This window comes from Balaenoptera borealis (genome assembly GCF_965194805.1).
Source record: "Balaenoptera borealis genome assembly, chromosome: 9".
NCBI classification, from domain to species: Eukaryota; Metazoa; Chordata; class Mammalia; order Artiodactyla; family Balaenopteridae; genus Balaenoptera; species Balaenoptera borealis.
The window spans coordinates 16709657-16733810 of NC_138873.1; the positions used below are offsets into that span (position 1 = coordinate 16709657).

The 24154-nt window shown below is 43.1% G+C and overlaps 1 protein-coding gene across 1 annotated transcript in view; it reads right to left on the reverse strand.

The window, feature by feature from the left end:
- The window catches only part of UST (uronyl 2-sulfotransferase), a 388933-nt gene that overhangs the window by 49922 nt on the left and 314857 nt on the right, over positions 1-24154 (reverse strand). The window lies entirely within an intron of this gene.

Here is a 24154-nt window from a genome sequence, read left to right on the forward strand (position 1 = left end):
CTGTCAGTGTTCTCTCTTTTCCCCAGAACCCCCAGTGTGTCCCTTCTTTCACTCAAGAGCCAAGCATTACTTAGGATGTAGATCTTTTTATGTTTTTGGGGCCCCCAGATCATGTCAAGACCCTCTTTAGTGGCTTTCTGCTCCTAATGAACTACTGAAAGTAGTTGAAACCCATGAAAGTTGCCTGATGGATAGTCAGACTACTTTTGCTAGTAACATTTTACTTATCTGAAAATCCAGGGCTTCATAATAGAAACCTACCTACAAGTCCCAGAGATGGTACCAAAGGGTGTTTCTCTCTTGAGACTTGGAGCTGTCTTTAAGTCTCTCCCTGAATTCTAGGTAGTTTTCCGTTAAATTGTTACTGCACCAAACTTGGGTCTGCTCGCTTGCCATGCAGCAAAACCAATCTACTGACTCTGTGTGGTGGTGAAGGAAAGTACAGCATTTATTGCAGCGAGCCAAACAAGGAGAATGGGCAGCTCATGCTCAAAATATCCAAACTCCCTGATGGATTTCAGGGAAGGGTTTTTTTTTTTTTTTTTAATTTTTGGCTGTGTTGGGTCTTCGTTTCTGTGCAAAGGCTTTCTCTAGTTGTGGCGAGCGGGGGCCACTCTTCATCGCGGTGCACAGGCCTCTCACTATTGTGGCCTCTCTTGTTGCGGAGCACAGGTTCCAGTTGCACAGGCTCAGTAGTTGTGGCTCACGGGCCTAGTTGCTCTGCAGCATGTGGGATCCTCCCAGACCAAGGCTCGAACCTGTGTCTCCTGCATTAGCAGGCAGATTCTCAACCACTGCGCCACCAGGGAAGCCCAGGGAAGGGTTTTTAACAGCAACATTTTGGGCGAGGGTTGCAGCTCTTAGACTTTCTTCTGATTGGTTGGTGGTGAGGTAACCGGGTGACATTTTGGGAATCTTAATCATCAACATTTTGGTTCCAACCAGTCTGGGGTTTATGTGCTTTTGGTCAGCAGGTTGTCACCATCCTCCACCTGGGTGGGGGGTCTTAGTTTCTTCAGAATAACTCAGAGATGTGCATCAGATTGTTATGTATATTACCTGAGGAGGAACTAGGACTCTGTTTTATCACTGAACTATTGTTTAAGTTGTCATTACTTTTCTTGCTTGACTGCTTTCCCTTGGTTTCTTCATTCCCTCACTTCCCTAATTAGTAACTGCTTAAGTCTGCTGTTTGGAACTCAGGGAAGGCCTAGGAGAATAAAACCTTTTTCTACAAACAAGAAATGGGGGACACGGAGGGGTTTTTGTACCCAGGAGGCCCCCACAGGTTCCTGCTTGGTTTTAATCCACTCCCCTTTTCTTCGATACTCCTCAACCCTGAGGGGAACAGGAGCAAGACAAGAAAGGGAATACAATTTTTGATAGAGTGGTTAATCATAAACTCAGTTTTAGGGAGACTTGGTTTCACTGTCACTGACTTTCAGCAGAGTCAGATAAGAACCAGCCCAGCAGCATCTCCTGCATTTCTCTGGGAATCTTTCTTTTTCTCATCTCTCCAAGTTATCATGGCAGAAAGTGTGGGCCATCTTAGCAAGCTGTCACTTGAATATAGAAGGCAATGATGATGGTGATACACCAGCTTCCACTTTGTAGTGAAAACATGAGTGTTTGACCATTTTATTCCCTGAATTATCTTGGATTCAACCTAGCCAAATGGGAGACATAAAAGAAGGAATAAACAGATGGTGGGTCCTGATATTCAGACATTCTCCATGATTCTGTTCTTTTTTCCTCTTTCATGATCTTTCTTGGTCTTTTTGTGGATTCTTGCTCATCTTTCTTGCTCCTGTCTCTTTTTCTCATTTTCAGCATTTTGCCAGAGTCATGGCAACTCCTCTCTTCCCACATCATCTTCTTTTTCTGTAGTTTTATTGAAACATATCCTAAGGGTGAAAAAAATTTTCTTTTCCTAAAGAGCTCTATTGTTACCATTCTGGACTTTGTCTGAGAAGGTGAACTTGGAATTCAACCTCCACATATAGCAGGGATAGCTAGTTAGCCACTTTAAAGGACAAAAAGAAAAACTCAAACCTACACACAACTGCTTTATTAACCTCTTTCCTGGAGGGGAAATAGTTGAAAGGCAAAGCAATGAGCAAAAGTTTCCTGCTTTGTCGCCCTAAGAAATACCATCAGCTTCCAAGTCATTTCAGTTTCCTTTGAGGGAGACAGAGAAAGAGAGACTCCTGCTCTATCTGATGTGACCAAGGGTAGTCGCCAAGCCCCTTTTTTGTCTTATACATTCTCTCCCTCTAGACTCTTCATTCTTCAGAAACATTTCTTCTTTAAGGTCTAGAATTACTTCTCAGTTACTTCTGCAAACTCATTCTGCAAACCAATTTCAAGTCCTTTTGATATGCAGACATTTCCTGTGGGCAGGCTTTCTTTGGTTCTTCAGATGTATTTTTCTTCTTTGTGCTGGGGAGGTAAGAGGTGGCTGGAGCATGTTTTAACTGGGCTGAAGGTCCTTTAATAGAGTGGCATGGACATATATACACTACCAAATGTAAAATAGATAGCTAGTGGGAAGCAACTGCATAGCACAGGGAGATCAGCTCTGTGCTTTGTGACCACCTAGAGGGGTGAGATAGGGAGAGTGGGAGGGAGGGAGATGCAAGAGGGAAGAGATATGGGAACATACGTGTATGTATAACTGATTCACTTTGTTATAAAGCAGAAACTAACACACCATTGTAAAGCAATTATACTCCAATAAAGATGTTAAAAAAAAAAAAAGAAAAGGTGAACACCATGTCTGAAAAGCTGGGAGAGTCTCCTGGAGTAACGTCCCAGACATTCTCCCTCTGTCTGGTGACGAGATCCTTTGGCTGGTTTGTGGGCTGGAGCAAGGCCGGGAAATCTCTACAAAGGCTCCGCTCCCCCTCCCAGCCTGGGTTGGGAGTTGCACCCAGGACTCCCAGCTTGAGGCCAAGACCCCTGGGCCCCTCTCCAGTGCTCTCTTCTCTTTCCACAGGTGTTTGCTTCTACCTCTATCATGAATTGGCCCAGGCAGCAAAAGGGGGTGTCCTTAGAAGAGCACTTCCGAGCGTTATCAGGGGATGCGCTAAGGACCAAGGAAGTAGTGGGCGGTTCAGCAGAGCTGTGTGTGACCACCTGGTCACACCTTTTCTTTTGTCATCGTGATTTACCGATTGGGCAGTTCTGCTATGATAAGTCTTATGCCTGAGGTGTAAGTGGGTTTGAGATGTTTCAAAAGGAAACCAGCTCTGTGTTAGGCGGAGAAAGTGAAAAGTTTTCAAGTTGATTGCCAGTTCCAGTGCCGGCTGCCTACAGTGCTGTGTTGACAAAGACTGAGGTTTTTTCCCGGCTCAGTGAGAGGAGGGTGGTCTCGGGTGGGCCTGGGAGCCAGGAGTGGCAGCAAAAGTTTTGGCCCTTGGGGTCTGACTCCTTCTACTGTCTGCTCTCCCGATTCCCAGAACTGAGCTGGTCTAAGCCTCTTCCCCCTTCCTCTCATCCCTGCGGCTCCTTTGGTGCCTCCTAGTCATGACTATCCAGTCTTAGCCCACAAGCTCAGCAAGAGACAAGCCACGAGAGAACCACGGGAGGGGTGACTCAAGAAAGAGAAAAGAGAGACTCGCCAGGCACATCCCAGGGAGCACAGTGATTGGACACCCAGCGGCTCCCCTTACCAGCTGGGAGATGTAAGGATTCCTAACCACTTGGTGTAACAGGTTCCACACAGGGTTTCCTAGAATAGGGATAATGAAGCGTTGTCGTGAGGATGCAGTGAGATAACATATGAAAAGTGCTTGGAATATTTTCCTGGCACATATTAAGTTCTCCATAAATTTTAGCTATTGTTATAAAATTATATATGCTGTCTTTATGTTCTAGTAAATGCTCCACCCCTATGGTGTCCCCATACCTGCATCCCTTGATGACTCCATTTTGAGCTTATCCATGTCATGGCACCTCCCCTTGGGGACTCTCTGAGCTTCCCTTGAAGACAGAGTGTGTGACTTTTTGGGAAAGAGAGGCATCCCAGGACCAGAGAATGATAAGTGTGGAGGGAATCTGGACCATCTTCTAATTCTCACATTAGGAATTCACAGCATAGAGCCAGACACAATGGGTAGGAGAGGGTGCTCAGTGTTCCTCGGCAGTTGTGTGAGTTGATAGAAGCTTTGATAAAACCATGAAGACGATGATTCTGGGGTCTTCCTGCTTCCCTTTCATCTTCTCCGACTTTATCAGCTCTCTTTCTTTCTGGCACCCAAGGGCCCATCTCAGCCTGTAGCTCAGGGTGAACCCAGGCCTCTTCTCCTGAGTCCTTTAAACTTTCATTCCCTGGGCAAAGCAATGTGGTTGGGCTTTAAGAAGTTATCTGATTCCTGTGATTCACATCGGTAGGAATGGTTGGTTCCTACCATTTGGCATTATTTGCCCTTTAAAAGAGAAGGCCATAACCACAATTTTGGGAGTGTTTGGTACACTGTTTAGTCCAGAGGGCTTTTCATTCTCCACCAATATTTCAGAAAATGAGGAGTTAGTAGAAAGGTACCTCCTTTTAGGAAATTGATTGCTGATCACTGATTCAGAGAGCGTCATCTCCCCCTCAGTCCATGCTGAGGTTTTTTAAAAAGGATATTCAGAGAAGAGGACTCTATGCTTCCCCTATAGCTCTCCCTGACTGTTCAATGATTCTCACTGTCAGGATGTTTTCTCTTGCATCTAAGCTAAATCCTGTCTGTGCTGTTTGATCCCTTTTATTTCCGCCTGTCCTGCCCTTAGTGGAAACAGAAAACAGCTGGTGACTGTTCCTCGTACAACACAAAGGATTCTGGCTTCTAAGGATCTTTGATGAAAAGGTAGCTCACTAGAGCAGCCGTCCCTAATACAGAGGGTTGGGGTAGAGTCTCGCATTTCAGGAAAACCAGGGGCACCGGCATACGCCAGTTTTATGTCATTGCCATGCATGTGTCAAATCCTGTGTTTAGCTTGGGCCAGCTTCAGACGCTTCTCGCTGCACCACATTCCGACTAAGAGCTGCCACGAAAGGCCTCATTTGAGGCCTGTTAACGTTCTCCACAGCCTTTCAGGCTTCCTGAGCACAGCCAACAAAGTAGCAACCGTGGAGGACATGGATAGTGTCACTGTTGTTGAAATGTAGAATTCACCCATTTATTAAAAAGGGGAGTATGCAGAGTGTTGACACGCAGAACTGAGGGGCCCAAGCTCTGAGTGGTCTCATTTATACTATTCAGTGTTTCACAGAGCACAAATCCTTTGGCAGCTTGGTGAAAAGAGGGAGGCAGTTTTAATTACCAAATAGATTCAGAACTCTCACTCTAAAGTGGCCATATTATGTCTGTGCCCAAACATTCTTGCCAACACAACAACAACATATTGCTTTATGTCTAAATTCACTATCCTGAAGTAGGAATAATTTTTCAGGTTTTTTACCTTGCAAGTTTATCTCTGCTGTGCTATCAACTGCTTTTCTAGAGGGATCTATGCACTGGTGTGAAATGCCAGAGAGTAAATCATAACGATACCAACTAACATTTATTGCGCCTGTGTACCAAGTGTTTGATGCGTATTAACTCTTATTTTCCCAACAAGCTCTGAGGTAGGCATTGCTGTAATCCACATAATGTAAATAAGGAAACTGAGGCATGGAAAGATTAGGAACTTGCCCAATGTCATCCAGTTTGCAAGAGGCAGAGGCTGGACTTGCCTCCAGGCAGTTTGGTTCCCAAGCGCAGACCCTCAGCTACAGCACGACACAACCTCTATGTCCATAGCTGAGAGCTGAGTGTGGCCATCTCTCTGAAACTTCAGGTTGCTGGATGGTGAGTAATTCAACACATCGCTTTTTTTTTTTTTTTACGTTGATAAAACAGATATGGTATGGAGTTCTGTGCAAATAAGCAACCTCAAGGAAATTTTTAGTGTGCAGTGGGGTCAGATGTTGGGTGCTGATAATAGAATCTCTCCCATTTGCCTTAGACCTTTGGTCTACCCTTCTTCCCTCTTGGCAATGTGAAGGGTAGGAAGGGGGAAGAGGAAGGTCATGCCAGCAGCCTTGCAGGGTGAGAAAGGAGCATCTCCATAGACATTGGGACCAGCATCACAGAAGTAGGGGCTGTGTACTGTCACTGGCCAGTCACTCCCTGTGCCTCTCCCAGAGTCATGTTCCCCTGATGCCCCACCCCTGGGTGGGCTGCACTTCCTCCGCAGTGCTCTGGGCAGAAATAAGGAGCGATTCTGAATGTGCTCATCTCCACCCCATCTGTCTACTGATGATACCATGAAACTAGGCAGAAGTCAAAGATGAGCTTCTTCTATCATTTAAAGAAGCAAAGATGGATCTGATGTTTGACTGAAGGATAGTCTTTTCAAATCTTGAAATGTGTTCGTGCCACATTCCCCTTCTTTCCGGGAATCAGGGGCACAGTGCTCACTAAAACACGACCCTTATCAGCTTCTCTTTCATTACATGTTTACAAAGAGAAACCAACACATGGCTGGGAGGACCTCTTCTGGATAGACTTTGAGTACCACCAAGAGCTACACTCCATTTCTCATTGAAGAGTCAGCTGCTGGTGAGCAACAAGTTTACATTAGCAAAACAAATTCCCTCTGCTGATGTCTTATTCCTTATGCTGATGTTTTATTCCTTTCCTTTCCATATTGAATCAGTCCCAACTAAACTCTAAGAAAGACTGTCATAAAATGCACCAAGATGATAAATAGTAAGCTGAACCAGAGTCTATATTGTGAACTTTTCCCCTTGTACTGACTTTTTTTTCTCTTCTGTTTTTTTTTAATTAAACTTTTTAATTTGAAATAACTGCAGAATCACATGCAGTTGTAAGAAACAATACAGAGAGATCCAGTGTACCCTTCACCCAGTTTCCCCCAGAAGAAACATTCCACGAAACTATAGTAACAGTGTCACAACCAGGACATTGATATTGACACAGTCAAGGTATAGAACAGTTCCATCATCACAAGAATCACTTGTGTTGATGTTTCATAGCAAAATTCACTTCTCTCCCTCTTGAGCCATTGTAAACCACTACTCTGTTCTCCATTCTATAATTTTGTCATTTCAATAGTGTTATATATATAGAATCAAATATAGGATAGGCTTTTTTAGCTCAGCGTAATTCTCTAGAGATTCAGCTAGGTTGTTGTGTGTATTAAGGTTCATTCTTTTTTTGTTTCTGAGAAGTAGTCCATGGTAAGAACATACCAGAGTTTGTTCAACCATTCACCCACTAAAGGACATGTAGGTTGTTTCCAGTTTGGGGCTATTATGAATAAAGCTGCTCTAAAAGTTTGTGGCCACGTTTCTGTGTGAACATAAGTTTCATTTCTCTGGGACAAATGCCCAGGACTGCAATTGCTGAGTCATAAGGTAGCTGCAGGTTTGTCTTTTTTAAGAAACGGCCAAAATGTTTTTCCAAGTGGCTGTATCATTTTGCATTCCCACCAGTATTCTCACCAATATATCTGCATCCTTGTTATCCCGATAGATGTGTAGTGATATCTCATTGTGGTTTTAATCTTCATTTGCCCAATGGCTAATGATGTGGAACATTCTCTTGTGTGCTTATCTGTCATCTGTGTATCTCTTTTTGAAATACCTCTTCATGTCTTTTGCTCATTTTCTAATCAAAAAATTTTTTATTATTGACATTTGAGAGTACTTTATATATTCTAGATACTAGTCCTTTGTTGGATGTGTAGTTTTCAAATATTTTCTCACTGTCTGTGGCTTGTCTTTTCATTTTTTTAAACAGTCTTTTATAGTACAAAAGTTTTAAATTTTGATGAAGTCCAATTCATCCATTTTTTCTTTTATGGATTGTGCTTTTGATGTCAAGTCTAAGAAGTCTTTGCCTAGCTCTAGATCTCAAATAGTTTCTATTTTTTTTCCTAAAAGTTTTGTATTTTTACATTTGAGTCTGTGGTCCATTTTGAGTTATTTTTTGTAGAAGGTGTGAGACTGTGGTCTAGGTTCATTTTTTTGCCTATGGATGTCCAATTGCTTTAGCACCATTTGTTGAAGATGGCTGCCTTTACTCCGTTGAATTGTTCTTGCATCACTGTCAAAAGTCATTTGGGCACATTGTCTATTTCTGGTTTCTATATTCTATTCCATTGATCTGTGTGTCTATCCCTCTGCCAATACCACCCTGTTTTGATTACTTATTATGTAGTATTATTTATTACATAATGTCTTGAAATCATATAGACAGACAGATTCTTCCCACTTTATTCTTCTTAAATCTTTTTTTTAGCTATTCTACTTCATATATATTTTGGAATAATATTTTATCTATAACTACAAAAAATCTGGCTGGGATTTTGATATAAATTTCATTGAACCTGTATATAAATTTGGGAAGAATTAATACCTTTGCTGTGTTGAGTCTTCCTATCCATGAGGTGTCTCTCCTCAGCATTGTGTTTTTAGCATATAGATCCTATGCATGGTTTGCTAGATTTATGCCCAAGCATTTCAATTTTTAAGCAACTATAAATGATATTGTATTTCTAATTTCAGTGTCAATTGTTTTTTTTAATATAAATTTATTTATTTTATTTATTGATTTTTGGCTGCGTTGGGTCTTCGTTGCTGCGGGAGGGGTTTCTCTAGTTGCAGTGAGCGGGGCTACTCTTCATTGCGGTGCAGTGTCTTCTCTGGTTGCGGAGCACGGTGTCTAGGCACGCAGGCTTCAGTAGTTGTGGCTCACGGGCTTAATTGCTCCACGGCATGTGGGATCTTCCGGGGCCAGGGCTCAACCCGTGTCCCCTGCACTGGCAGGGGGAGTCTTAACCACTGCGCCACCAGGGAAGCCCATCAATTGGTTTTTGTATGTTTATTTTGTATCCTGTGACCTTGCCGAACTCACTAATTCGAGGGATTTTGGGGTAGATTCCTGGGATTTCCTGTGTAGACATTCATGCCGTCTACAAATCGGGACAGTTTTATTTCTTCCTTTCTTATGTGTATGTCTTTTATTTCCTTTTCTTGTCTACTGCACTAGCTAGAACTTGCAGCACTATGTTGAATTAGAGTAGTGGTTGTGGACATTCTTGCCTTGTTCCCAATCTTAGGTGGCAAACATTCAGTGCTTGCAAATGGTCTAAATACACCAATTAAAAGACAGAGATTGGCAGAGTAAACTAAAAAACATGATCCAACTATATGCTATCTAAAAGAAATCCACATCAGAGAAAATGATATAAGCAGGTTGGAAACAAACAGATGGAAAAAGATATATCATGCAAACATTATTTGAAGGAAAGTAAGAATGGCTATATTAATATCAGATAAAGGAGACTTCAAAGCAAAGGAAAATTACCAGAGACAGATAAGGAGATTATGTAATTAAAGGGCCAACCCACTGAGAACACATAGTAATCAACTGTTTAGTTTCCAAGTGTTTGGAGATTTTCTTGTTATCTTCCTGTTATTGATTTCTAGTTTGATTCCACTATGGCCCCAACATGGTCTATCTTGATACCTGTTCTGTGGGCACGTGTAGAAAATGTGCATTCTGCTGCTGTTGAGTGGTGTTACCACCCAGTGGGGTGAAGTCCCAGCTCCCTATTCAGGTTCCTCTGATATCACCCCCATGCAGATAGGGAAGTGCATGGGGGAGGGGTGCCTCTTTGAAGCCTGTAAAGATGAAAGTCTAAGCTCCCTACTTGGCCTTTTCTGGCAAGGGTGGGGTCACAGTTTTTTCTGTCGTGTTTGACTGGAGTAGAACAGTTATTGTCTAAAATAACCTGTCATCCCAGGTGGCCCTGTCCCTGTTCTGTTGGCTAGAGAGAGCATGGAGAGAGCATAGAGAGAAGATAGAGAGGGCATAGAAGATAGAGAGGGAAGCATAGAGGGGATAGAGAGGTTTTAGAGAGGTTATGGAGAGGGCATAGAGAGGGCATGGAGAGGGCTAACTTCACCTGGGACTTTCTCTTATCTGTGCCCATTGGTGTTTCCCAGTTGCCTGCTTCTTCAGCTCAAGTCTGGGACACATGAAGCAAAAAGAAAACTCAGGAACTCACCACTGTGTCATTCTTTGGGTCCCCAGGTCTGTAGCTGATCTGCCCTCTTCTTTCCATCTTTTGTGGTTATACGTAACATCCAGGGTTTCTAGTTGTATTAACAAAAGGAATAGAGAATATTGCAACTACCCCATCTTCCTGGAAGTAGACATCAATCTCTTATGGTTTTAACAATGTTAACATTAAAAAAAAAACACAGCTTTTTGAGACTTCAATACAGTAACATTTAAAAATTTTAAAAATTAAAAAAACACAGCTCTTTGATGCTCTGGACCTCATCTGCTCCATCTCCCACTTCTTTTTTTTTTTTTTTAAGTCCCCAAATAGGGCAAAACAGTCACTTCCTTTGGGGAGAAGCTTGAAGCTAAGGAGACTGAGACATTGCTTGGGTTACTGTGAGCTTGTTAGACTCCATCGCTCTACCTTTTCTTTTTTCCCTCTCTCAGAAAATGGGGCTTGGGCTTTCCGTGTTTGCCTAACGTGATTTGTTCTTGGAGTATGTGTTGGGTCCAGAATGCCAAACATCTTCTGGAACTGAGTATGTCTTGGGTCCAGAATGCCAAACATCTTCTGGAACTGAGGTCTGGACACAGATTAAGGATAAGTTAAAGCTACTTAGGTGAAACCACCACAGTTAGCAGGAAGCAAGAGAGGGAATGTGAGTCATCTCAACCAGGGGAAGAACTTGGAGTAGTTTGCTTGGGTGCCATAACAAAGCACCACTGATTGGGTGGCTTAACAACAGAAATTTCATTTTCTTACAGTTCTGGAGACTAGAAGTCTGAACTCAAGGTGTAAGCAGGGTTGGTTTCTTCTGAGGTCTCTCTCTTTGGCTTGCAGATGGCCGTCTTTTCCCTATGTCTTCACGTGGTCTGTCCCATGTGTGTCTGTGTCCTAATCTCCTCTTATAAGAACACCAGTCAGGTTGGATCAGGGCCCACCCCCATAACCTCATTTAACCTTAATTACCTCTTTAAAGACTATCTGCAAATACAGTCACATTGGGGGATTAGGGCTACAACGTATGAATTTTGGAGATGCAATTCAGTCTATAATAAGCCTCAGATAGGAAAATGTGAAAGTGGAAAGCAGAAAGGGTGGATTGAGCCCCTTGTTGAGACTTCACAATGGGCCAAGTCAGCAGAGGAAGTGTCGGCTGATTTCACCCAATGGTTTTTCCAGCTGATCCTGATGTGATATTCAATCCCTGCTTCTCTCCCAGAGGGTCCTGGCCTTGCCTGGTTCAACTTCTAATATCTTTTTTTTTTTTAACACAAGGGAAAGTTAAGTCACTAGGGGAATTTTCCTAGGCACTAAATAGATGTGAGATCTATTTTTCCTTTTTTTAAAATTGAGATATAACAGTAAAGAGCATAAAATGTACCAATCTGAAGTGTGCTGCTCCGTGTTCAAATACGTGTACACCTTTGCAACCACCACTCAGATCAAGACATAGCACATGTCCAGCACATGTGTCTAGAAAGTTCCTTGTTCTCCTTCCAGTCAACCCTTGGTTCTCCACCTGGAGGTAACCACTCCAGACATCTGTTCTTGAACGTCATACAAGTGAAATCATACAATGCACCCTCTTTTGTGTCTGGCTTCTGTTGCTCAGCATAATGTCTGTGAGATTCATCTATGTTGTTGGGAGTAGTTTGTAGCCTTTCTTGCTGAACTGTATCCCATTATATGGATATAGCACAATTTTTTTGGGGGGGGGAATAAGAAACATATATTTTCTTCGGTGTGTTCACAATATATGTAGGAATGACGATTAATGGGTAAATAGTTACCATACAGGATCACGGGTATTTTAAATAAAGAAAAGGTAGAAAGTGCTGAGGTTTCATCTGTTCTCCTTGGGCCTTAGGGAAGGCTTCAAAGGGAAGACTAGAGGGAATTCACCACTGGTACAGGGAGGAGGTTATTCTGGTCAGAGCAGAGACCCAAAGTGGGGAAGGAGCATGGCATAGGAGTCCGTCCACATAGGGCATCGGGTCTGTGGGATCCCTGCTGGTGGGCCTGTGAGTTGCAAGATCTTGTCTGTTCCAGCCACACTCTCCTCAGAAGGAAAGAGCCAGGCTTGGGAGACCAACTGTTGTTCCTTTCCAGCAGCACCATTCAGCTACCCAGAATTTGACCTCAGGCTCCTGTGTGTCTTCACTGCAAAAGTGGGCCTCGTTCTGGAGGCTGGAAGTCAGGGATCAGGGTGCCAGCATGGTCGGATTCCGGTGAGGACCCTCTTCAGGGTTGCAGATGGCTGTTTTCTCATTGTATTGGCGGTGGGAGTGGGGAGAGAGAGAGACAGGGAGAGACTGGATATAGCACAATTTACTTATCCATTCTCCGGATGTGTGGGTTGTTTCCAATTTGGGTTGTTATGAATAAAGCTGCTTAGAACATTCTTGGGTATGCCTTTTGGCAGGTCTATGCATGAATTGCTCTTGGGTATATAAACCTAGGAGTAGGATTGCTGGGTCATATCAAAACCACTTATTAAGTTAAATTTTATAAACTGATACAAGCAAGTTTAGGTCACTTCTTTCCTTTGTTAGGTTATTTTTAGTATGGTTCCACAGACTTCAGTTAGGGATATCACATATCTTTGTGGTAGTGAGTTATATCATAAATTTAATTGAAGGTAAAATAAATTATAAAAATATGGCCACTTAAAAATTTATAGATCAGGGTTTCCCTGATGGCGCAGTGGTTGGGAATCCGCCTGCCAATGCAGGGGACACGGGTTCGTGCCCTGGTCCGGAAGATCCCACATGCTGCGGAGCGGCTAGGCCTGTGAGCCACAACTACTGAGCCTGCATGTCTGGAGCCTGTGCTCTGCAACGGGAGAGGCCGCGACAGTGAGGCCTGCGCACCGCGATGAAGAGTGGTCCCTGCTCACCGCAACTGGAGAAAGCCCTCGCACAGAAACGAAGACCCAACACAGCCAAAAATAATAAATAATAAAAAAATAAAAATAAAAATTTATAGATCAACTTTTTACATTAGACCTGAGATGTGGCAAGGAGGGGATTATCTGAAATGAAATAGAAGATATATCTTAAGACATTTTGGGAGGATGTTGAATTTCAAAATAAAACAGCCTTCTTCCAAAGATTTCATGGAAAGAAGAGATTAGGTACAAAATGCCCAGGAGTGATGGGAATCAGAGAAAATTCTTCCTTCATATGCTTTCTCTAGGGCACTGTCAACATTCTGGCTGTTTGAGAGAGACGGAATTGATGCTGTGTCGTCCAGTTGACCCTTCTTCACCATCAGGAGTTCAGTATAGCTGGGGGATTAGATTGAGGTGGGGTTTAGGCTCAGACAAGGGAGGGTTTAAGACCTTGCTCCAGACCCCAAACAGTAGTGTTGGTTCCTGAGCTGCCCGAGGGAGAGATAGCCACATCATTAATAGTAATAGGACTGGCCTCCTCTGACTTTGCAGCAGACCATTCTATTGGCTTGTCCAGAGGTTCCCAAAGGTGTGCCCAGACTTTGGTCCCTCAGTTTTTGGAGTGGTGGAGGTGGTGGTCTGGGGCTTCCAGAGCCTCCTGGCCTGTTGCTTCTGGCTGTGAGTGGACACAATTTTTACTCTGTCCCCTGGTGTGTGGTTCAGGTATGAACATATTCTCTGTGTACTGTGACAGCAAAGAAGACGGGAAGCACCATATTGGACCATATTCCCTCAAGTTAAGTCGTAGAGCCCACACCAGAACTCTGTTGGAAGAGCTTAGGTTTCATCGACCCTCTTCTCAAAGGCTTAATGCACTCAGTCTTCCCTTCTATTATGTCTTCTCTACAGCTACCCAGGTCGAGTCATTTTGGTAAATAGGTGTAGCAGAGATAATCCTCTGCTTACGTGCCTTAGGGCCAACTACCCCCAGGAGAACTGTGAGATCTGATGGGATAGTTATTTTGGAGGACATGAAGGAATCTGGTAGCCATTGGCCGAGAAGTTGCAAAGACCACTGTGGACACAGCAGTCCTGTTCTGCTGGTTGACAACGTTGCTCCAAGCCATGAAGCAAAGAGTGATGACCAGAGATGGCATGGGGGACTTCTAACACTGGTCAGGAGTGAGCGAGGAGCAGGGAGACCTGAGCCCACAGGACCAGCAGATTCCACCTCCCCTTTCTTGGGACAGACTGCGAGGGCCACTGCGGGAATATTTGCTTGGTGGGGATCAGTTAGGGGGCAGCCTGAAGACCCTCTCTGCCCCAGGGCCATTTACAAATGGCACTGAAGTGTTCTCTTCTCTGTTGTAAATGCTCCATTTCATTTGCTTCTGATGATTAAATATAAGTCATTTGGGAAAAGAGAGAAAGAGGGAGAGAGAGAGAGAGAACTACCAATGAGAGTTTTGATGAGCATGAGGTAACTGTGGTGTTATCTCATGCCCATCAACACCTGGAGTTGATGTGATTCCCGCCAGCAGCAAAGCAACTCAGCATTTTAATCTTATCTGACCTTAGTGCAGACCAAGATGTGATTTCTCTTAGTTCTTATCGAATATCTACGCTAGGTCAGGGATTCCCCCGTTACTGCCATTATGGCTACTAACCCTCTGGGGGAACGATAGCTGTTGTGTGACCACCAGTGATCCTTGTCTGGGCCAATGACAGCCTCCAGGAAAATTCCTTTTAGTAACACAGACCCTGGTGTCCTGGCCTTATCTCAGGTGCCCTACGATATGGTGTCTTTTCTGTCTTCCCCTCTCTATCCCTGCCCACACATGATGGGAGCATCTAAGGAATTTAGGACAATTTAGAACTTTCAGGACTCAGCACAGTGTGACTGGAAAGATTTCAGGTTTTGGAACCAGACTTGACTGAGCCTTCCAAGCCATATAACTTGTTAACATTTCTGAACCTGTTGCCTCATCTACCAAATGGAAATTTTAATAGGGTCCGTTTCCTAGGTCTTTCTGAGGTTTTGAAGAGAAACTGCATCTAAAGTGCCCAGCAAAGAGCCTGCCACACCACAGGTGTTCAACAATGTCACGTTCCCATGTCACAGTTTCCCTGCACTCTTGGCAGAACCTGGGGAGCAAGGAGAAGAGAGAACAGCAAGGAGGTGTTAGGGCTTTATTCAAGCTCCTCGAAAGCGAGGGCAGCTCAGAACCGACCCAGAACCCACCTCCTGAACCACTGGCAAGTGGAGCAGCTTCCGGGGAGGTGCCAGATTAGCCAGTAACAGCCTGAATCCAGAATGGAGCCGGGACAGTGAAGGGAACACAGTGACCAGCATCAGTCAGCAGCCATCACGAAACTCAGTGGCCCCTCTAGGATGGTGGATATTAATCTAGAGACCCAGGGCACAATAAATAACCTCCCATCCAAGTAAGCAGTTTGCTTCCTGATGGGATCAACATTTTCACTTGAAAATCCTTCCAGCTCCTTGAAATTGATCACTTGCGTAGCCTAACAGTTGGATAACACTGCAATTTTTCAATCCTTTAGGTTAAATATTAAAGTAAGAAATTTTAAACTAGAAAATAACCAACTAGTGACAGGACCACACCAGCACATCAATAAGAAAGTACACCAGAGGACCCAAGGTTCTTTGGTGATGGGCAAAATCATCTCTCTTCATTATCTCCTTAAGAAGACACCCAGGGCTTCCCTGGTGGCGCAGTGGTTGAGAATCTGCCTGCCAATGCAGGGGACACGGGTTCGAGCCCTGGTCTGGGAAGATCCCACGTGCCGCGGAGCAACTGGGCCCGTGAGCCACAACTACTGAGCCTGAGTGTCTGGAGCCTGTGCTCTGCAGCAAGAGAGGCCGCAATAGTGAGAGGCCCGCGCACCGCAATGAAGAGTGGCCCCCGCTCGCCGCAACTAGAGAAAGTCCTCGCACAGAAACGAAGACCCAACACAGCTAAAAATAAATAAATAAATAATAATTAAAAAAAAAAAAAAAAAAAAAGAAGACACCCAGGACTGGCTGCTGGCTAAAACTAGGGAGAGGCTGGGGGTAAGGTGGGTAGTAAGGGAATTTGTTAGCAAGGATGTCTAGTGGGGAATTAGGAAGAATTGAAGAGTCCTTTCACTCTTTGCAACGCTGAGCACATCGGGGAACCCCACGGCCTGCTCACTGTGGTCACATCCTTGTCTTCTGGTGCTGCTAATGTTTCCGTGGGGCCTGCTCAGACCCTCTCACTTCTGAAACTCCCTCTCCTGTTCCTGGGCTGGGGCAAGGCTATGCCCAGGGCCTTGGTCTGTCTACAGTGGTAGTTTCAGTGCTGGAACCGGGGATGTGTTTGCTTTTCAATCAATTCTTAGAACATAGCTCAGGCCTATATTAAAAGCTTTTGACATACTTAGGATAATATGAAAAGAAACCATCGGTGAGGTCTTCCAAAGTTAACATGGTCGAAAACAATAAAAACACCAAACTCCATTTTCAAACCACTGTAGATAAGCCAAACAGAAAACTGTTTTCAAATGTCTTGGATAGAAACTCACAAAACTGACATTTAAAAGCTGTCTTGGAAATCTTGATAATGAGTTGAGGCCGTTCCTGTATGGAAGGAAAAAATCCTACCCTCTCGGGTGGAAAGATGAAGCGTCTCATTATTCCTGTCTGCACAGGAAGACCCAGCCCTGGGGAAGACTCAGAAAGTCACCATCTGAATTTTAGGCTGAAGCAATCAACACAACGTGGAATAAACCCGTCCTGAGAGAAGGTTTGTTACGTGTGAGGCCAGCATTCTCCCGGGAAGAACTTTCTCCATCAAGAAGGCTTAGCTGCACAGCATCTAGGATGGGGCTGCAGAAATAGGAGACTGGGTGGGAGGTCTAAGTCAAGGAATTCAAAATCTCTCAATTGTCAGCTTGCATGCCACGCCCCCTGGGGGACCTAGCTTGACCCTCTCGAACTGAATGCCCCTCCTTTGGGTTCCTATGTGCTGTTTATCCCTATGGAAATATCACACCATATGCTTCCTTTTCAGAATAAAATATTTTAAAAAGTAAAAATTTCAAATAGGCCCACATAGGTGTGCACACACACACACACACACACACACACACACACATACACACACACACACATAAAACGTTTAAGGGCCATGTGATTTAAACTGCCCAGTGAAGGTTTAGTGGTCTCTCACAGGTTGCTTGGTGCAGGTTGACCAAGCAGCCTTGGAGAGAGAGAGAGTTGGAGAGAGAGAGAGACTCTTGCCAGCGTGGCAGGGCAACCTCCCAGCCTGGATCCACTTCCAGGGCAGCTCATGACAATGTCACTGGCCTAGTCAGGAGTCTGAGTCTATGCTCTGTGAAAGCATGTTTCTTGAGAGTTTTTTCACTTCTGAGTAAACATAGAACCAGAAAATGCCAATGAACATTGCACGTGGGCTCCCAGATTGAGAAGCAGTGAAAAACAATCCTGACCAGAGTGAGTAAAAGTTTTCACTTGCTCTGAAAATGGCACAGGGATCATGCCATTGACCACGTGAAGTGGTTCAACACAGGGACGGACGTCACCAAGGTGAAAGTTCTGAGTTTGGAAAAGCACCCAACCTTCTCTCCAAACAGTCCAGTGAGGAAGACCCAGAGCTAGAGGTTGAAGGATGATCTGTGATGTGATCAGACACTGTTAGTGAATTCTGATGCTTATTTTATAAATATTTGCCGTACTCATGTTTTCCATCAAGGGCTTATTTACTATTCTTGATGATGCAACTGAGCAGACCACTGACATTTTTCAACCTCCTGAAACATATCTCAAGCCCTTTGTTAATTTCTTATGAAAAATGAAATTTCACCGTAAATCTTTATAAAACACCTGACACATCTATGGATACAAAACCATCACACTGTAAATCAGAACCCAGGCATATTGTCATTACGTGTGTTTTGTGCATCTCCCCACTGGCGGCAACCTCCTCAAGGCCAGTCTGTGAGCTGCTCACTGATTCTGCCCTGAGTCTTGCACAGGCCTTGGGACGTGACCGGTGAGTGGAAGAGAAACTCCAATACTCTCTGAGGATGCTTGTGCTCTCACAGGCTGGCACACATTTGTGATCTTGTTGGCAGTCTTTGTATAGCTGTCTTGGCCTAGCTGTCTTGGCTTGATGTTCTTTTCTGTGAAGGTCTTCCCTACTGATTTGTGTGAGGCGGCAATGTGCTCAGTTAAAAAACTGCACTTTCCAGCCCCCTTCTCAGCTGGGGTGGGCTTAAACTCAGCTCTGACCAACAAGACCTAGGAGAAGTCTGCTGGACATTTCTGGACAAGTTTTGCTTTTCAAAGGCAGGTATTGCCCTTTCTTCCTTGGTGCGTCCTGCTCTTTCTGCTTAGAATATGGTTACGATAACAGGATTGCAGCAAAAATTGGCAGAGATCTCAGCCTTACCTCCTTAAGCCTCTCTACCAGTGCTGGCAATGGCTGATAACGAAAATTAAACCTCCTGATTTGTCGAAGCCATTGGTCAGTCAAGTCTGCTGTTCCTTGGATAGAACATAAACGCTAACTGACCCAGGTTGGGGTGATGGATGAAGGAGGTCCTACAAATGGAGAAGCAAAACCAATCAAAGAACAGAGAGAGGTGAAAGAGAGGAGACCTGGATTGGGAACGGAGGAACAGATCTTGTGAACATTCAAAGCTCATTTGAGGGACTTCCCTGGTGGCACAGTGGTTAAGAATCCACCTGCCAATGCAGGGGACACAGGTTCAAGCCCTGGTCCAGGAAGATCCCACATGCCGTGGAGAAACTAACCCCGTGTGCCGCAACTACTGAGCCTGCGATCTAGAGCCTGCGAGCCACAACTACTGAGCCCACGTGCCACAACTACTGAAGCCCATGTGCCTAGAGCCCGTGCTCCACAGCAACGAGAAGCATGCACGCCGCAACGAAGAGTAGCCCCTGCTCACTGCAACTAGAGAAAGCCCTCGAGCAGCAACAAAGACCCAATGCAGCCAAAAATAAATAATAAAATAAATACATTTTAAAAAAAAGTTCATTTGTGTAAGTCCTGGAGCCATATGGGCAGCTCAGGGAGAGAAAAGTCACAAGTACTCTGATTGACTGGGCAGTTCTGTTCCCCTGAGTCAATGAACACTTGTCTTTGTACTTATCAGGCCACTGCTAATGAATTTTTTTTTTTTTAGCAATAATGTATGTTTTAATTAAGGTATATACATTGTTTATTTCAGACATAATGCTATTGCACACTTAATAGACTACAGTATAGTGTAAACATAACTTGTATATGCACTGGGAAACCAAAAAAATCTGTGTGATTTGCCATATTGCAATATTCAGTTTATTGTGGTGATCTGGAACAAACCTGCAGTGTTGCTGAGGTCTGCCTGTATTAACCTCCTGTTGTTATTCCAGTATGCCTCATAGGGTCTCATTTTCCATCTCAATTATCTCCTCAATGTATTTCTTCTAAACACATCTGTACAGTTCCCAGCAGAAACTCATAAAAAGTGATTTGTTCCAGGTCTTCAGATGTGCACTAATGGCTTGAAACTCAGCAATATTGGAAGGTCTCTCATTCATTGGCATCTCCAGATCAATCGTTGTGTTGTCTTGATTCTTAATACACAACTGCTAATGAATCTAATTTGCCTGAATCTTTTTTTTTTGAATTTTATTTTATTTATTTTTTATACAGCAGGTTCTCACTACTTATCCATTTTATACACATCAGTGTATACATGTCAATCCCAATCTCCCAATTCATCACACCACCACCACCACCCCCTGCCGCTACTTTGCCCCCTTGGTGTCCATACGTTTGTTCTCTACATCTGTGTCTCAATTTCTGCCCTGTAAACTGGTTCATCTATACCATTTTTCTAGGTTCCACATATATGCGTTAATATATGATATTTGTTTTTCTCTTTCTGACTTACTTCACTCTGTATGACAGTCTCTAGATTCAACTATGTCTCTACAAATGACCCAATTTCGTTCCTTTATATGGCTGAGTAATACTCCATTGTATATACGTGCCACATCTTCTTTATCCATTCGTCTGTCGATGGGCATTTAGCTTGCTTCCATGACCTGGCTATTGTAAATAGTGCTACAATGAACATTGGGGTGCATGTGTCTTTTTGAATTATGGTTTTCTCTGGGTATATGCCCAGTAGTGGGATTGCTGGGTCATATGGTAATTCTATTTTTAGTTTTTTAAGGAACCTCCATACTGTTCTCCATACTGGCTGTATCAATTTACATTCCCACCAACAGTGCAAGAGGGTTCACTTTTCTCCACACCGTCTCCAGTATTTGTTGTTTGTAGATTTTCTGATGATGCCCATTCTAACTGGTGTGCGGTGATACCTCATTGTAGTTTTGATTTGCGTTTTTCTAATGATTTGTGATGTTGAGCAACCTTTCATGTGTTTGTTGGCAATCTCTGTATATCTTCTTTGGAGAAATGTCTATTTAGGTGTTCTGCCCATTTTTTGATTGGGTTGTTTGTTTTTTTAATATTGAACTGCATGAGCTGTTTATATATTTTGGAGGTTAATCCTTTGTCTGTTGATTCGCTTGCAAATATTTTTTCCCATTCTGAAGGTTGTCTTTTCATCTTGTTTTGTAGTTTTCTTTGCTTTGCAAAAGATTTTAAGTTTCATTAGGTCCCATTTGTTTATTTTTGTTTTTATTTCCATTACTCTAGGAGGTGGATCAAAAAAGATCTTGCTGTGATTTATGTCAAAGAGTGTTCTTCCTATGTTTTCCTCTAAGAGTTTTATGGTGTCTGGTCTTACATTTAGGTCTCTAATCCATTTTGAGTTTATTTTTGTGTATGGTGTTAGGGAATATTCTAATTTCATTCTTTTACATGTAGCTGTCCAGTTTTCCCAGCATCACTTATTGAAGAGACTGTCTTTTCTCCATTGTATATTCTTGCTGCCTTTGTCATAGATTAGTTGACCATATGTGTGTGGGTTTATCTCTGGGCTTTCTATCCTGTTCCATTGATCTATATTTCTGTTTTTGTGCCAGTACCATATTGTCTTGATTACTGTAGCTTTGTAGTATAGTCTGAAGTCAGGGAGCCTGATTCCTCCAGCCCCCTTTTTTTCCCCTCAAGACTGCTTTGGCTATTTGGGGTCTTTTGTGTCTCTATACAAATTTTAAGATTTTTTGTTCTAGTTTTGTAAAAAATGCCATTGGTAATTTGATAGGGATTGCATTGAATCTGTAGATTGCTTTCGGTAGTATAGTCATTTTCACAATATTGATTTTTCCAATCCAAGAACATGGTATATCTCTCCATCTGTTGGTATTATCTTTAATTGCTTTCAACAGTGTCTTATAGTTTTCTGCATACAGGTCTTTTGTCTCCCTAGATAGGTTTATTCCTACGTATTTTATTCTTTCTGTTGCAATGGTAAATGGGAGTGTTTCCTTAATTTCTCTTTCAGGTTTTTCAACATTAGTGTATAGGAATGCAAGAGATTTCTGTGCATTAATTTTGTATCCTGCAACTTTACCAAATTCATTGATTAGCTCTAGTAGTTTTCTGGTGGCATCTTTAGGATTCTCTATGTATAGTATCATGTCATCTGCAAATAGTGACAGTTCTACTTCTTCTTTTCCAATTTGTATTCCTTCTATTTCTTTTTCTTCTCTGATTGCCATGGCTACGACTTCCAAAACTATGTGGAATAACAGTGGCGAGAGTGGACATCCTTTTCTTGTTCCTGATCTTAGAGGATAATTTGCCTGAATCTTCCTCCAGGCTTGATCACACTTAGACACCTAGCATTGTCAGCTTCCTAATATAATCTAATTTGAAACATATTACTATCACTCTGAATGTAACCATATGCTCTTAGTTTTCTTCTGCAATGTCCTCGCAAGGCTCCATTACTCTTCCTGGAATCGAGCCCCAGTTGGGCAGTGGAAAAACCAAGGGTTGGAGCCATACCCACCTACTTCACCCAGCTCCACAGCTAAGAGTTGGTTCCTCATCTGTCAAAAGTCAACAGTAACCCTGACCTCACTGGATTGTGCTCAAAGAGCCAGTGTGTGCTGTGTCAGCCCTGCCCTAGGCCCCCTCTCCCCTGGCTGCTCATGTTAAATTGACTGAGCTTTTCCTGTCTGTCCCCATCTCACATAAAGTCAGGAATTACCCACTTTGAAACCCTTCCATATGCAGACTCTGGCCGTGCCCAAACCTGGGATTGACTTCTCAAGTGTTAAGAGGTTGAGTTTGGCATTCTTTCTCTGTGCTCCCTGAGTTCCCCCAGCTATTTCTTGTCTAGCCCGCATCTGAGGATTGTTATTGGTTAGTGTCCCCATATTCTTGAGGGGTTCCTGAGCTTAGGGACCTGTTGCATTTGTGATTCTATCCACAACCCTTAGAACAGTTCTCAGTGGGTAATAAACCCAAATTTGTGGAATAAATGTGTGAATGAATGAACTCCTGAGCATTACATACGTGTTTGTAGCACAGAAGGGTCCTAGTAAAGTGCTCTGTGCAGGCAAATGCTTAGATGACGTTTGTGGAATGAAAACATTCCAGTCCTAACTCCCCAGCTTTTGGAAGCTCTCTTTAATTGCTATCAATTTCTTATGACTTTCTTCTCTCAGTGTTTTGTAGCCAGGGCAGCACAGAAGCTCTGTAGAGCTATATCACCATGTAACGATGTTTTATAATAGCTTTGTTCTTTCACAAAACTTCTCTTCCCGGCCTACTCAAGGGAAGGAAACTAGGACATTTATCAAACTATCACTCTAATATTATCTCTAAAAAAAAACAATTTGCCCTGGCTCATCAAGCTGAGCATAGCAAGTTGTACATTTAAGAGATTACAATGAAACCTTGCAATTGCACTTTTTAATAGTGATGATGGGCCACAACTGACATTAACAAGCACCACTGTGTGTCAGGCACTATTCTAAGCATTTCACTCGTCAACTCTTCTCAACAACCTTATGAGGTAGATACTATAATTATCCCCTTTTTCTAGATGAGGAAACAGATACAAAGAGGTCAAGAAACTTGCCTCAAGTTAATGGTAATTGGTGAAGCTGGGATTTGAACCAGGGCAATCTGATCCAGAACTGGAATGCTTAACCATTGAGCTACACTAAAATTCATTATTATTTTGGCCAAAGAATTTGGTGACATTGATCCAATCCAAAGAACTCTCAGTTGTGATAGATTGAATGAAACTCATGAAAGGACAATTTCACTACACGTCACTTCCCTCTCTCCCAATTGGATCTCAAAGTTGCACATCAGCTTGCCTAGTCTTACTATGGCCTGGTCAATATTTTTCTATTTTGTCTAGAAGAACTTGTAAACTAGTTCTTTGCAAACTCCCTTTGCATACTTCAGAGAATGCATCTTGCTTGCACACCAGTCACGAACCCACAGTGCTGTGTGCATAGTTGGGCCGGGAAAGAAAACGGCTACACCATAGTAACCCTCCGTCATTCTATCCATCTGCTGCCCTAGAGGGATCTTAAAATGGGTTCAATTCACCTTTAAAATCCGTCACTCTGTGAGGGGCTTGTAACGCTTGGCGGCCCTGGAAGGCTGCCTGAGAAACAGGACTGCTATTCGGACTACTGGTGTCCAGCTGTAAGTCTTTTCGGAGGGAAACAAGCCATCCATTCATCAGGCCCTTGTCAAATTTTCCTTCCCCACCAGCCCTCCCAGCCAAGGAGGAGAGTACCTGGAGGAATGGCTTCTGGATTTTTGTTGTTTCTAATGTGAGGTTTGTTTTTTATTTTTTAAATTGTCTACTCTTTTTTTTTTTCCTGCTCAACTCTCTTCTGCTCCAACTCCCCAACCCTACAACTTTCTCCCTCTCTTAGCTTTTCCTTCTTCAGCCCTAAAGCTAGGGGTTTGAGAATAAGTGCATGTTTATAATCTAGAAATTTTAAATCAGTTAGTGAGGCGACCATTTGTAATTTATCACCCAAACCAGGACACCTTTGAGAATGAAAAGCCCAGACACGTGATCACCGTTTTAACTTTAGCTCCATTGCACAGCACCAAAAGGGCATTTATTTTATTTTATAGTTTTGAAATTCATTTTTATTGAGGTAACATTGATTTATAACCTTATATGTTTCTTTTTTTAAAATCAATTCTATTTATTTATTTATTCATTTGGCTG